The sequence below is a fragment of the Spermophilus citellus genome (assembly GCF_964194105.1).
Source record: "Spermophilus citellus genome assembly, chromosome: 7".
In the NCBI taxonomy this organism is placed as follows: Eukaryota; Metazoa; Chordata; class Mammalia; order Rodentia; family Sciuridae; genus Spermophilus; species Spermophilus citellus.
In genome coordinates this window covers 57,060,584-57,076,791 of record NC_138188.1, presented here as the reverse complement: position 1 = coordinate 57,076,791, position 16,208 = coordinate 57,060,584, and the positions used below count along the sequence as shown (strand labels likewise).

The 16,208-nt window shown below is 37.0% G+C and overlaps 1 protein-coding gene across 2 annotated transcripts in view; it reads left to right on the top strand.

Moving 5' to 3' along the window:
* The first annotated feature begins 201 nt into the window (after positions 1-201).
* SPTSSB (serine palmitoyltransferase small subunit B) overlaps positions 202-16,208 on the top strand; it is a 28,030-nt gene continuing 12,023 nt past the window's right edge. Inside the window, exons 1-3 of one of the 2 annotated variants that reach the window (XR_014023029.1) lie at positions 202-394; positions 10,943-11,038; positions 14,147-14,368. The gene's annotated coding sequence lies outside the window, so the exon portion shown is untranslated. Of the gene's footprint in view, positions 395-10,942; positions 11,039-14,146; positions 14,369-16,208 lie in introns of those variants that run through there. The other variant, XM_081301836.1, reaches the window with a different exon arrangement.

The window sequence follows — 16,208 nt, the reverse complement described above, 5'->3', positions numbered from 1 at the left end:
ATTATAAAATGTAGAAATCTCTGGGTTGCATTCCTCCGAGGACGAGCCTAATCTCCCAGGACAGAGTGGCAGCGTTTGGGAAGTTGGGACCATAGAGCAAGGGGGGGAGGGGAGTGGTGCAACCGGCATTCTCTTCTGGAAGGAGTCGCTGGGAGCCGTGCGGTTGGACCTAAGTTTGCGTAAGAGTGTTTTCCTTTTGTCAATAATTAATCACCGGAATCAGTCTGGCACAATTGGAGTTTTAGCAATAGTGCAGAGGGCGGGGCTGAACACCTAACTCCTGGAGCCTCCGCGGCGCCCCGCGCACAGGGAAGCTCGCAGCAGCTGGGGAGGAGCCAAAGCATCCAAGCTCACCTAAAGCCGCAGGGAGGTACACCCGACTGGGGACTGGGAGGTAAGCATCTTCCAAAATATCTACTTGGACTGGAAAGTAGTTAGTAGGATAGAAATTCTGTCTTTATTGCGGGGAGCGGGGACGTAATAGTGAGTTTTAATGCAGTTTATCAGTTTATTATTTAACATCATTACGATTTTAAGAATCGAATGGGTTTTTCCACTTGCCTTTCACTATGTTGGCAACTAAGATGTGTCACTCAACAGAAGCTAAACTTTAATACTGAAACTTTCCCAGCCTAAATAAAATGGTTTTCATTATTTATCTTTGCCTGATTCATTAGTAACGATTCAGGGAAATATCTTTGGGATGTGCAGTTTCCTTCTTAAATATTCATCTTTCTAGTTTCATGCTCTTATATACTACTTTTTTTTTTTTTTTTGGCCAGTAAGCTACTTTAGGCAATAGCACAAACAAGTCAACTGTCAAACGGTGAAGAATTTCCAAGAAGGAATGCATTTTAACATTTTTCTTATGATTTTCAAGCAGTATTATATTGTCTCAAAGATGCATAAGTAAGCATTCATAAGTAAACAAACTTCAAAGCCCAGGAAGAACTATATGGTTAACTTTGCCTTAGGGTGGGAAAATGGGATGAGGCTAGACAGAGAAGAGTTTTAAATATGAACAAGTTTCTAGACTGGTTTCAACTAAACTGGCATTCACCTGGTTGTCAATTCACAGATGAGCCCAGTCCATGTTCAAAGAAAGCATTTGAGAAATTGTTAAATGTAACATCTACATCTTAGTCTCCAAAGTCCAAATAAATGCATCAGGGAAGTGAGGAAGGTCATTTTTATAAAAGACTTTATGGTGCAGTAGTTATTTTAAATTAAACAAGAATTAAGAAATGCATGATATTTTTGTGAGTTTTTAAAATTTTTATATGAATCTTGATTTTTTTTTAATATATATATATATATATATATACATATATATATATATATATATATTTTAATTTGTAGGTAGACACAATACCTTTATTTTATTTATTTGTTTTTATGTGGTGCTGAGGATCTAACCCAGCACCTCACACATGCTAGGTGAGAGCTCTACAGCTGAGCCACAACTCCAGCCCAATCTTGAAGTTTTAATGACTCAATTTATGCATCTTAATTATTCCTATGCTTGTGAAGATAACTTTCATGTTCATGACTTTCAACAGCCATGATGACTTTGTACGTAGATCATTAGACCACCACCAACAAACTTTAGTATGAAATGCATATGGTCTCCTTATTCAAATACTTCTCTACAACTATTCAATAACCACAAATTAAGAATGGTTTGTCAAGCCAAATGCATAGACAGTTTAAAACTTTAGTGTATATGAAGCTGAAAGTCAACAAGTCCTCAACTTCCATAGGTTTTCCTAATCTGCTATTTATAAATTTTCAAATATTTTATAAAAACTGTCCTTTATCATTCTATAGCAAATTTTGTTTCTACTATATCTGTTTGATCACCAGGTATACAAGAAGCAGAATCTTCATTTAAAAGAATCAAAATGAGACTCAATCTCCAGAATAGTGGTGTGAAAAGCTATGTGAACCCACTCCTTATAAAATAACTGATAAAAATTATCTCAGCATTAGCCTGAGGGAAAATAGAAAATAAAGAAATAACCATTCAAGACAATCTCTAGCATTTCAGTAAGAAAGACAAGCATTTATAACATCTGAAGCAGAGCCCATTGTCAGCCCATTTCCCTATCCTCCTCCAGCTGGGTTTGAAGGTGCTCCACCCTGGCTGGATGGTGCTTTACTCTGGTAGGTAGAGCCAAGAACACAGGGCTCTCTCACAACCTAGAACCAAGCCTAGAACTGCAGTACATCCCAAGGAGAAGCAGGCCATATGCATTCCTCTCGGCAGTTGTGTTGCACAATATTTATTTCAGGCAAGACAAACTAAGAAGTCTGAGACTTTCTTTCTTCCCACCCCACTCTTATAGCAGAAGACAAAGAACTCAACAACAGAAAGGCAAATAACCCATTTTAAAATGGGTGAAGGATTCAAATCAATATTTCCCTAAAGAAGATATACAAATGGCCAATAAATTTATGAAAAGGTCCTTACTATCATTAGTTGTTAGGAAAATGAAAATCAAAACCACAACTAAATACCACTTCACACCAAACAGAATGGTTATAATCAAAAAGATATGTAAAAGCAAGTGTTAGAGAAATTGGGGCTAGGAATATAGCTCAAAGGTAGACCACATGCCCAGTATATACAGGGGCATGGGTTCAACCCTTTGTACAAGGGGGGGAAAATAAAAATTTTTTAAAAAATGTAAAGAAAATGAGCTGTCATATATTGCTGGTGGGAATGTAAAATGACAGTTTCTGTGGAAGATAGTTCAGTAGTTCCTCAAAAAGTTGCACATAGATTTATCAAATAACACAGCAATTCCTCTCCCCAGCATATATGCAAGAGAACTGAAAAGTTGTATCTATACAAGAATTACTAGTACACAAATGCTCACATCAGCATTATTCATAGTAGGACAGAAAGTGGAAACACATCTAGCATCCATTGAGTGATGAATAGATAAATGAAATGTGGTATGGAATGGAACGATGGAATATTATTCAGCAATAAAAAAGATGTAGCTGATTCATGCTGCTGCATAGATAAATAGTGAAAAGATTATGCTAAGTGAAGGAAGATCACATATTGTATATTTAATTTACATAACACATTCAAATTCAGTAAATCTATAGAGATAAAAAGTAGATTACTTATTGCCGAGGGCTAGAGTGGGATTCCTCCCACTCCAGGGGGGAGAAATCCAAAGAAAATCAAAACCACAATGAAATACCACTTTTACCACTTCAAAATGTTATTTCATTGTGGTTTTGATTCCTCCCACTCCAGTGTTGGGGAGAATGGGAAGTGACTACTAAAGGGTACAGGGTGTGTTTTGGGGATGATGCAAATGATCTAAGATCGACTATGGTGATGGTTTGTGTAATTGTGAATGCCATACTACTAAAAACCATTGAGTTTAGGTAGATTATATCTCAATAAAGCAGTTTTAAAAATTTGTCCAGGAAATTAAAAGAACAAATAAGTTTATAACTTGAAGTTCATAAATCTGTGTGTACTACTAGACCAATAGTTTAAACTTGAAGTTCATAAATCTTTGTGCACTACTAGACCAATAGGTTACTTGAGGATTTCTTTCCCCTCAAAGGGCCACATTAAAATATATGAAATAATTAAAAGTAGCACAGGTGTTGCATAGCTATATGATTTGCTTATGTTTACACACCTGCCCAAGTTTTCTTCTATTTGGAAATAAGTCAGATGTCATTAATTTATTCCTATAGAGAATTTGCTTGCAATGTCAAATCTTTTTGGACTCACCCATTCATTATATTAATCTAGGACCTGTGAAGCCAGTTGCTCCTCCTGCTTTTAGAAAACTCTAGTCCTTTATCAGTTCTTTAAGTCTATTGTTGAGTTTGTTATGGCCCACGTTGTGTTGTGTGAGAGAGTGAGTTACCTGAATCTCAGCAGAAAGTGAACTTATCTTCCATGCGAATGAGCCCAGTTTTGCTTACACTAGATTGATCTTGAAAGCTGGAATCTTGGAAGAGCCAGGGGAGCATCCACTTTGCCATGTCCCTGCTGGAAAGTATCTGCTGTGATCATGACAATCTCAAATACAGGGGAAGCCTCTAAATAATTAATCCATTCTTCTGTACATCCCTTATGTTTTGAGTTTCCCCAAGCTTCCTGATCTTGCATTAAAAATCATCAAATTGGATGGTAAGGCTTTGTTCAGAAATAGCAGTATAAAGTCAGTATATCTCAGAGTCCCACGGAGGTGGGAAGCATGTTTGCAGAATAGTTAGGAGTAAACTGAATCAAACCATGCCCTTAGCTTTAGGGATTCAGTCTACCTACTTCAGGAAACTTCAAGGGTTTTCCATTCTCACCAGCTCAGGCTTATCCTTCTATACCTATGCTCTGAAGAGTGTACCATGCTGATATTGCCTTCATCGTGGGGATTAATAATTTATTTATTTAACAAATATTTATTGCTTATCTACACTGTACCAGGATAGTTTTAGGCCCTGGGTATGTAATATACATATAATAGACAAAAACTCCTTACTTGAAGGAACTTAAATGAGAGCAGAGGCTTCAGACATCAATAATAATAATAATAATAATAATAATAATAATAATAATAAGTGAATATAAGTATATGAGAAAGAAATAAGAACTCTGGAACCAATAAAAGAGAAAAGAGAATGAGGTACAATTTTGAACTGTGGAATCAGGCTAGAAAATAAAATTCTATAATAATCTAATGTGAAGATCATGCACAAACCTGGCCTCTGTGTCTCAGGCGACAAGGATTGCCACTTCCAAATGAACTTCTGTCTTCCCCCAAAGCTTCAGTGTTCCCTTCCCATTGGCTTCAACTTCCAGCATTATTTTTCTCCCTAGATATCCCATGGTTTCATTAAGTAAAACATAATGTTATCTCCAAAACATTCCAAGCAGACACAAGGAAGCCCTAGCCTACCTAACACCTGCTCTGAAGAATTACAACCTAAATAAAAGACTACCTCATGAGAACAAATATTCTCACTCAGGGAAATCAGTCTAGGCTTTCAGTTTCCTTTTGGCCTTTTTCTCCAACTTTTCCATGGATTCTTGGAGTCTTCCAAGGGATTGTGTGTAAACAATTAAAATCTGATTCTCCAAAGCTAACATCTTTTGAGAATGAGAGAGAAATTGAGAAGAAAAATGTAAGAGCCACGTGGGAAAGGTGAAAGGAGAACAAATCTTTCAGAACTACAGAGTGAGCAGAACAAATGGAGTGGGGAATGAGGGAGAAAAGCAACCAGAGACTCTCCACTTCACCAGATGGCCCCAGAGTTTCTACTCGGCACCTGATTTAAAAGGTACCCAACGAGGCCTTGTCCTAGTAAAATATAATGGGTGTGGCCGCTTTCCTGGAATACAGTTTTTTAGATAATGGCTTAAAAGAAGCAGGGACTACGTTTTAAGTCCAAAGGGAGTATTCATTTCAAGGCTGGAAGAGAAGTGCTTAAGAATGTTCAAAGCAAAAATAGAAGAAGTCAAAAGACCCACTGTTACAGTGGAGCAGTAGGATTCTCATTCATTTATTCAACAAATTTTAAATAAGCAGCTATGTGCCAGACACTGGGGGAACAAGACAAAAGATTGAGTTCCAAAGACTTTTTTTTAGAGGTTACATAATATGCCCTTGCTACAAAATAGCTGAAGAAGATGGGGATGAGTAAAAACTCTCTAACCTGCTATCCTGGTCCTGACACCTCCTTCTTCTATACAAGCCTTCTTCTATGCCCTCAGAGTACCCAGAAATTCCCTGTCATGGCACTAACTATACAGGGATGCCCACTTAATTATCCTTTCTCCTCTAGAAAGTGGCCTGAGGACAGTGACGGTCTGTTTTACTAAAATTTATATCCCTCCATCATCTTTGCTGAATACTTGATTGAATGGCTAGATGTCCAAGTATCTGGATGGATGGATGGATGGATGGATGGATGGATGGATGGAGAGATGAAAAGATAAACAGATAGACAGACAGATGGATGATCTGCCAGGTTGTGGTCAGAATTCTTTGCAGAGAAAAGCAGCCTGGCAGATTGTTAACGATGTGTGCTCTGTATTTATTATGAAACTTTGGGGCATTTAAAAAAATTTCCCAATGCCTCAGTTTCTTTATTGATAAAGTAAGTATGGAAATGATCCTTCTTTTAAGTGGACTACATGAGGAAATACCTACAAAGTGCCTTGCAAAGTTCTGGAACATAAATGGCTCAATAAATATCTACACTATTATCAGTATAGAATAACAGCTTCCAGGGTGACAATTTGCTATTCAAGTATTACATCTCAGCTCTTTCAGCTCCATTATAAGATCAAAGGGATGTCAGTAATTCTAAGCTAAAGTCATCACATTGGGTTCAAGATCTGTGAAAAGATTAAAAGAAATTTGGGGAATAAATAAAAGCAGAATATTGAACAAGAAAATTAAAAGGACAAGAAAGGAAAAAACTCAAGATGATATGTCCAAAGCAACTTTTCTGGGGCAATAAAACCCTGATTGCTCTCACATCTATCCCCCGCCCCCATGGATATACTAAGCACCAATTCGTGCTTAAGTTCTGGAACATACTCACTGTGCCTCATAGAATGTCATGCCCAATAAACGTCAGTGAATGTTCACTGATGTAGAAGAAAGTGAAGGGAAAACAAATCCTATTTGAAATTGAGACTTATCCAAAACTAAAGGTATTAAATTGCCTTCTTGTTTCTTTTGAAAATCTAATAATCTTCCCTGTGTAAGACCTTTAGTCAGAATTATCATGTGACTCCTTATATAGACCCATCTATTACCTTCTAAATGACATGAAAAGCTAACCTGTGGTCAACCTATGAAAATCTAGTACCTTTAATGCTTCCCTATACTTCTGTCAGAGACAATACCCTTAGGTTCCTCCCTAGCTAAAGGTAAAGGTATGCTATAGGGAATGTCTTACTAAAATAATAATAATAATAATAATAATAATAATAATAATAATAATAATAAATTACTCAGACTGAAGCTTCTGATGGCTCTGGGAGCTCAAGTTGGCAGCAACAGATATGACAGAAAGTGTGTCAGTATCCAGAATTGATCCTGGCATACATGCCCAGGTCCACAATAAATGGAAGCTCTTCTGATTGACTAGGAAGAAACTTTCTTTTGTCTCAAAATTTTCTGTTGTTATCACTAGGACTTGACCACTACATATCTGTTTGGAAAGAGAATTTTTAAAAAGCTATTTTAACTTTAATAGATTTAAACCTGGCATAGTATCTACACAAATACATAGACATATTCCCTTACCTGCCTCAGCTGATAATTAGCAACCAAATGAACAACACACCTAAGTGCTCGATTCTAGGGTACCAAGATTTCAATTTTTTTCATACACTATATGCTCCATCTTCTGCCATTCTCCCTAGTCTGCATAGGTATTTGTCAGTGCCTAGCATGGTCCAGCTCAACAAATATTTGTGGTAAGCATTGAATAAATCTTGGTAACTTAAAATTAGGCTAATGCAATCATTAGAAAGGTGATTTTAAAAAAACTATATAACAATTAATTTTTTAAAGATCAGAATACAGAATTAAACACATACTATGATTACAATCAAATGTTTAAAATGCAAAGAAAAATCCAAATGCTAACTATACATACACATTTTTAAGATGGTAAAATCATGGATGTCTATTTTTTATATTATTATTTTATAAGTTTTTATTGGGACATTTCAGGGGGATATTTTATTTTCATAACAGCAAATATGGTTTCAACAGTGGTCAAGAACATTAATAAAAAAGCACATTCTTCCTTTTGCTTAAAACCAAAGACTATTTGTATAGCAACAAAATTTCTCTTAAAGTTGTCAACAAACTCTTCCAACTTATCTACTATCTTTATTTTACCTACCTTCACTAATATTGAAGTTATATATAAAATTTAATATTTGTCAGTTGTGAAAGTCTTATTAAATAGAGTAATTTTTTAAAGTATTACTGTTGAGGGAGAAGCATTATTTGTCACATAATGAAGACCTATATCTCTTTGGTAAGGTTAAATGATAAAGAAGTGTTTTTTCCTAAAAATTTCATATTTGTTCTCTCCTAAAAGCTCTTAAGCTAAGCATATTGCCTACAACTATAGTAAACACAAAATTTATAAATAAATAAAAGCCTAGCACACTAACTCTCACACAGTGCATCTAGGGTAGAAGAGTCTCATTTAATATTGGGCAGGAGAGAATAGGATCCCATGTGTTTTTATCTCCCAAAAATAGCAAACTGCTCCTCCTTTATTAACTTATTATTGAAGAATAATTTACTAACTTAGGGCCAGAAAAAGGAGGCCTAGAAAGAAGACATTACTCACCACAGTACTCCAATTACCTCCCCTTCTCACTCCTTTGAGACTACAGATACCACATCTGCTACACAGTTGTGAAATTGGGCTTTAACATTTTAATAGGGTGTTTTATTGCCTAAAATTCTGAACTAAGAAGAAAATGAAACAGGTTGGCCCAGTTCTGGTTTTGATGGGCAAGAAAATCAGGTTATAATTAAAACAAAAAAAAAGTGGTTCTACAGGTTCCCTCCATTTAGGAAGAAACAAACATGGTGCAGACATGAAACAAGATTCTGTACCATCTGACCTACTAACTTCTTCCAAGTAAATTGCTCCTTCCAGACTCATGAAAGTCACCACTTTACTCACTTACATCATGTCTCTGAGGGGTTCAATAGTCACCTATTGAGAATCTCTTATCAGGGGTGGGGAGGAAATAAAATACATGAAAAAAATAGGAGAAACATAATAATTGGGATAAAAAATTACTATCTCTGAGTCCTTACTTAGATCAGGCACAATTAAACATCCTTTGCCAATGTTGTGTGGCTTCCTCTTTACAACAGTGCAGAGACAATGAGTCACCTCCAGATTACTGATGACATAACTGATGATGTTCAGAAAGGTTAGATAGCATCTTGAAAATCACACAAGAGCAAGTTCCAGTTTGCCAATTTCAAAATCCACACCCTTTTAGTAAGGCAAAACAAAAAAAGCTTTTAATAAATTGAACTATCCTTCCCATGAGACACTTAATTTTACTGTAGAAATATGATCTTGAAGTTGGTAAAAAATTTTTTAAATCTTCCTCCTGATTCATGGCAAGCCGCAGGAAAGCCTTATCTAGTCTCTATTTGAACTATTTTCCTAATGAAGCTTTCAGTGTCTCTCCAACAAACCCATTCCTTTATTATTTATTTATTTAGTGGGTTTAGGGATTGAGCCCAGGGCCTGGCACATGCCAGACAACCATGCTACCACTGAGCTACACCCCGATCCTTCTATAGGCAACAATTATTGTCTAATTTTTTTTCTGAGATTCACCTCTGACGACAATGAACGAACTCTAAACCTCCTCCATGAGAGTCTGTAACTTTATTTGAGAACATTGGGTCTTTTAAGTCCTCAGGTTCCTCCCCTGAAATTGTTTCAAAGCTTCCCATATGAAACCTTCTAGGCCTTCTCCAAGCATATTGAATCACCTATTTATTTACTTATCAATCATAGCACAAGACTGTTGGCTCATCATAAACTTGAATTCCAGAAAAATTCCTTATCTTTTTTTTTTACTTGAACTGCTGAAGCCAAATTTTCCCCCCATCTTAGTCTTGAGCAATTAATTTTTTGGACTAAAGAACAAGACCTTTTCTTTTTCTCCAAGTTTTACCCTTAGATGTTCTTGAACACTGCAGACTTCTGTCTCTGATACTTCTGTCCCATAACCTGAAGTCATCTGCAAATTTGATCATCCATGCTCTCTATGACTTAATTCAAGTGGGGAAAACAATTGCTATAATGGTTAAGAAAAATGTCAAGCCCTGGGCACACTATTGAAGAATCATTAACCATCTTTATGGTGCCTCGTCAATTACAAAACACTTTCCCTAATGTTATCTCTTTTAATTATCCCAATTACCAATGCAATTATTGTACTACATGTGAAGAGGAAGACTTAAAAAAAAAAAAAAAAAAAAACTATATGACCTGCCTGATGTGAAAGAGCTAATAAATGACCAAATAGGAAACAAGACTTAGGGCTTCTGTTTCCAGTGAGTTTTCAAAGAGATTTTTATTAATTTTTTCTTATTTATTTTTGATGCTGGGGATTGAACACAGGGCCTTTGCACATATGCTACCACTGAGCTATGCCCCCAGTCCCCAAGGACAGATTTTTAAATGCAAAAATTTACCTAATCGCTTTTGCCTTTTTTTTTTTTTTTCCAGTACTGAGGGTTAAACCCAGAGGTGCTTAACCATTGAGCCACATCCCCAGCCTTTTATATTTTTTTAATTTTTTTTTTTTTTTAATTCTGAGGCAGGGTCTCTCTAACCTGTTTAGGGCCTCGATAAATTGCTGAGGTTGGCTTTGACCTTGCAATCCTCTTGCCTCAGCTTCCCAAACTGCTAGGATTACAGGTGTGCACCATCACACCCAGTTCTCTTTTTCCTTCTTTTGTCACATGACATTAATATAGACAATTACAATCAAGAAATATTTTCTACAAATAAACCCAGAAGCCAAATGCACTATGTAGAGTAAGAAAGCAGGCGGTCCTGACAGAAGTAGGGAGAGGGTGTTTACAGACTCTCTCTTGTAGGCCTCCCTTGGGCCTCCCTTCAACCCGGAACCTGTGACATCTTATACTTCTCAGACTACAACTGGGAAATCACCAGCCAATGCCATGTCCTTAGTTAGGACATGGCATTGGCTGGTGACTTCTCTAAAAATGATTTTTAAAGTAAGGCCAGCTTATCTCTTTTTTTTATAATACATTCTAGACTCTTGTGGGAGATTATCTGGCCCAATGGTTTAATGATATTTTACTTGGAACAGAATTGTTTTTAAAGTTTGAAGGCATCTTTATTTTTTTAAATCTTTATTTCACAGATGAAGAAACAGTAACCCAGAGAGGAGAAGTAACCTTCACAGGATCAATCCAAAGAGGAGAAAAGCTGAGAACCAGACCTGGCTGCTCCTGAGAAGGTAAACTCCTCTATATCATGGAATCTCGCTTTTAGAAATCCGACCCTTTTGACTATGAAATGACATTTTTAACAAGATGAAGCTTCTAGTTCTCTTGTAAGCTACCAACAAACATGTATAATATACTGGGCATTATATTGGCACTGACGAGGATATAAAGGAGCAAAATGTGGCGATCAGCTTTAGAACAAGGCTTCAAAATACTGGTTCTCAGCTTACAGACATGAATTTCAAAGTGTCCTTTGAAACATGCAGAAAAATGTTCATCAATGCAAACTTTGTATAAATTGCTGGGGTTTCATACATGCCACCCTCCCCCAACCAAGTCCTTGGCCTCTGGGTGAAGAATCCCTTGACCTAGAAGCCAATCCCAGCACAAGTGCCAAGGCAAGAATCACATAGCACCAGCTACTGCCTTATTTATGGGTCTGCTTTTAAAGACTGCTCTTGTTTCGACATCCTTCATCTTTTATTTAGATGGAACAGCTTCTTATCCTGGAAGGCCTTTGGTACCAGAGAAGAATATGTGTTTAAATAAGCATTTAATTAACTAAGTAGGACAATTTGAGAGAAAAGTACAGTAAAATGAATGCATTCTCTTGCAAAAATGTTAACTAAAACAGTAAGGATGGTCAGTGTTCATATCAGGACATTTTATTTTCTTTCTAGTTTTTTTGTTTTGTTTATTCTAATTCTTTAGAAAGAACAAGAAGTAGAATGATAAGAAACCTAGACCACCACTAGCTCACTAGCTGCCTGCCCACTTTTCTTTATTATTATTAATATTTTTATGTGATACTGGGGATTGAACACAGAGGTGCTCTACCACAGAGGTACGTCCCAGCCCTTATTTTCTGTTTTGAGATGAGGTCTCACTGAATTGCCCAGGCTGGCCTTGATCTTGCACTCCTCCTGCCTCAGTCTCCATAGTCACTTGGGATTACAGGGTGTACCACCATGCCTGGCAGCTGTCTGCCCACTCTTATTTCATCTACAGTAAGGGCACCCTATCAGCTAGTGGAAAAGGGGTAAAAATGTGGACAAAGAGAAATAGATTTATCTTGTAAATGGTTGTTCCCTAAACCTTTCCTTTTTGCTATGATGTTTCAGAAGATTTATGGTGCTGAAATCTCCATTTCCTTATTTTACAATGTTATGAGGAACTCCAGTATTACTATAAAGGTATTGATAATGAAGCTTGATTTTGCCTATTCAAAAAAAATACTTGTTGGAAGCTTAGCATTTGTTAGGGATAGTTGATGGGACAGAAGGAACACTTTGGAGCAAGAGAATCCTAGATAGCCTCCCAATGTGGTTTCCAACTTGGCTTCTGAAAATAAGCAAGGCACAAAACTTTTCATGCCTCGGTTTCCTCATCTTTGAAATGAAGTAGTTCATTGAAAATGCTCAGAATAGTTAGTTGCACATGTGAGGTGCTCAGCAAATAACAGAGGTTATAGAGGTAGCTGAGGCCTCTGTTCTCCCTTCTGGCTGCCATGCCCAAATTGAACATTCTCAAGAATAATCTTTCCAAACCTGGCTTCTGATTTAGTAGGTGATAAAGGTCACATGCTCTACCTTAGAAAATTATCTCATTCTCTTTTATTCTTTGTCTGGTCTTCCTAACCTGGCAATCATGTATCAGTATAAGGCAGTCATAATCATAATAGCTAATATTCATTTACCTCTTCCTTTTTGTTGTTGTTGTTGTTGGTACTGGAGATTGAACTCTTCAAACCAGCCTTTATTTATTTATTTATTTATTTATTTATTTATTTATTTATGAGACAGAGTCTTGCTAAATTGCCCAGGCTGGCCTCAAATTTGACAATCCTCCTACCTCAGCCTCCTGAGTAACTGGGATTATAGGCATGCATACTATGCCCAGTCTAAATTTTTTATCCTTTACAATTTTCCCAGAAAGTGTATGTAAAGTTCTATTATCATTTCTGTTTTCCAATTAAAGAAAAGGAGGTTAAGAGCAGTTGGGTACCTTAGCAAGGGCAACACAGTTTGTAAGGACAGAGGGTAGCATTCAACCCCAGACAAGACCTAGTACCCAAGTATGCAACCACTCTACCACTCCAGCCCTCAGCAGGATTCTCTTCCAGTTCCCATGTGACCACCACAAGACCTTGGACATTAATTCCTTCACCTTTGAAATAGGCATGATTTAAGACTCTAGGCACAGCCTGCGCACTGGACTCCAAGATGACAGTTCTGGAAGCAGAAGCCTGAAATCAAGGTGTTGGCAGGGTTGTGCTTCCTCCAAAGGCCATTGGGAGAATTCTTCCTTGCCAGCTTATGGCAGCTTCACTAGTTCCTTGGCTTGTAGTGGCATGACTCTGACTCTGTCTTCACATGGCCCTCTCTCTGTGTCTCTTCTAGGACGGTCATCATTAGATTTAAAGCCAACCTGGGTAATCCAGGATACGCTCTGGTCAAGATCCTTAATTACATTTTTAGACCCTCCTTCTACATAAAGTCACATTTGCTGCTTTCAGGACATAGACATATCTCTTTGGTGGCCACCATCCACCCTACTACAATATCTTTAATCCAAATATGTTTAAGTCTGGGAGAGATTCTTCTGGTATTTTTCCTGACATCAAACCCACATTTCTTCAGAGAGTAGAATGCTTCCTCTTACACAGTGTAGGCTTATAGTTAAAGTACCTACAAAATATGTTCATTGAAAATACATATATTTTTTAAATGCCCAGTTGTCCTTAGCCTTCATCACATTTCTCTGAGAATCAACAGAGTTCTTTGGAAATGAATAATTGTTAACTATTTTAAAGAAGAAAAAACTTGAGCTCACTAGCCTTCCCCTTTTCACTAGGAAAATGTAAACAGCCACACACTGGGGAACTCAAGGAGGAGGGTAAAGCTGCATTGATAATCCACACTGCTCTCCCCAGGAAAAAGAGAAAGACACTGGCTAAATTATTAGCAAGACTTCTTTTTTATATATCTTTTCAATAACTCACTTCTCAGTACAAAACTATAAAAATCTAATTAGTATAATTCTGTTGTCTAAAAGCAGCAAGATGTTTTGGCCTAATTTATAAATTCCTGCCTTTTTCCCTTCTCACCTTCACCCCACAGTGTCACCAATGTAACCAGGAACTGTCTGGGGATTGGCTGAGAGAGAACCTCAACAGCACTGTGTCTATCACCATGACCTTTGGAGTCAGCCTGGCTTTCCATTTATTACTCTACTTTCTAAAAAGCAGTAACAACTGAGATGCAAACTTGGGTCACCAAGGGCAGTGTGAGGGCAGCAGGATATATCATTACTGGAGCAAAAATCAAATCTATGAAAATTCAATGTTGCTTTCCACCATAATAAGAAAATCACTGAACTCATTCTCCAAAGCTTTCCAGACTATGTAATAAGAAATAAAGAAGGCAAAAGAAGAAGCAGGGGAAGAGGGAGGTGGGGGAAGAGACCAGAAAGCAAAAATAAAAAAATGTTTTATAAGCACACCTGTTCAGTATTACCTCTGCCAAAAAAAAAAAAAAAATGTCCAAAGAAAACACACTATCAGTATAGAAAATCTTACTGGAAAGGTCTCAACTGACCAGCTACCTACACAATCAGTTTCCCTTTCGCAGAACTCTTGTAACTAGTGTTGAGTGACTATACTCTTGACAAATCGATATTGCAATAATGTGCCTTCACCCTCAAATTGTTCCTTGGATAATCGTTCAGCTTCTGAAGAGTCCTCAATTGTAATAATGATTGGTAAGGATGAGGTAAAGGCTTTATTTTTCATGGTCAAGTTTCTAGCTACTAAGACAGACAGAGTCCTTGGAAACAAACAGTAACTGGGTTCTTGACGTAAGTCTGGGTTTGATGGCAATGGAAGAGCTGGGGAAAAGAAGAAAAGGGCAGAAGTGTCCTGACGCTCAGCTGGTAAGGGATTTGCGAGGATAGTAGGATGGACAATAGCTTGAGCTGAAAGATTAAGTGCTCTAGGTGTTGAGATCTGAGGAACCCACTTTTCAAAAGCAGAGGAGCCTATTTTAGAATGTACATTCCTATTTAAGAATGTACAATGTAGGAGATACAGTTACTAAAATTTCTCTTATGCCAAAAATAAACGTAAACATGTCAACTCTTCTCAGAAGGTTCTATGGAGTTTTACAGTTTTGAGTTTTCCTCACCTTCTGACAGCCAAGAAAGGAACCCCAATTGGGACTTGACAACTATTATTGAAGACTTTGGGAGTGTTTAATCAGCTGTGGATGGCATATCCACGTGATTTCATTAATCTTGTAATGCTCCACTTCAGCTTGAGACTCTCAATGTTCATGACTCTTTTTTTGAAATGTTGCTCAGACTATTTTAAAGTTTATTTTTAAATTTATGGCCTTCTTGATGTTAGGATTTATTCATTGACATTTAAAAAAAAAACATATAGCATAAAATTTGCCATCTTAACCATCTCCAGGTGTACAGTTCAGGAGTGTTAAGTATATTCGCATTGCTGTGCAACCAGTCTCTAGAACTTCATCGTTGTGCAGAACCCAAATTCCATCCTATTAAATGACAACTCTATATTTCCCCAAACTCAGCCCCAGGTAACCACCATTCTACTTTCTGTGTCCATGGGTTTAGCAACTCTCGATACCTCATGAAAGTAAAGTCACATAGCATTTTTCTTTTGTGAGTAGTTTATTTCACTTCAATAAGATTTATCCATGTTGTAACATGTGATGGAATTTCCTTCTTTTTCAAGGTTGAATATATTCCTCTGTGTGTGTGTATGTGTGTGTGTGTGTGTGTGTGTGTGTGATCTCATCCTTTATTGATTCATTTTATGGAGGATATTTGGGTTGCTTCTACCTTTTGACTACTACAATTATGCTTCTTTGAATTTAGATTTAATGACTTTTCAAAAATAACTTCAAGTGACTTAAATTCATGATAGTATTGTAGTTTTGTTCATTGTTTTACCTCTAAAAGCAATTTGGCAACCTTTGGACACAATGTCTTCAGAAATGAAAAGTTACTCAGAAGTTATACACTTTCCTCTTTTCTTCTTTATGGAATAACAGGGTTTTTTTAACATTTATTTATTTATGTATCTTTAGTTTTAGGCAGACACATTATTTTGTTTTTATGTGGTGCTGAAGATCGAACCCAGTGCCTCATGCATGCTAG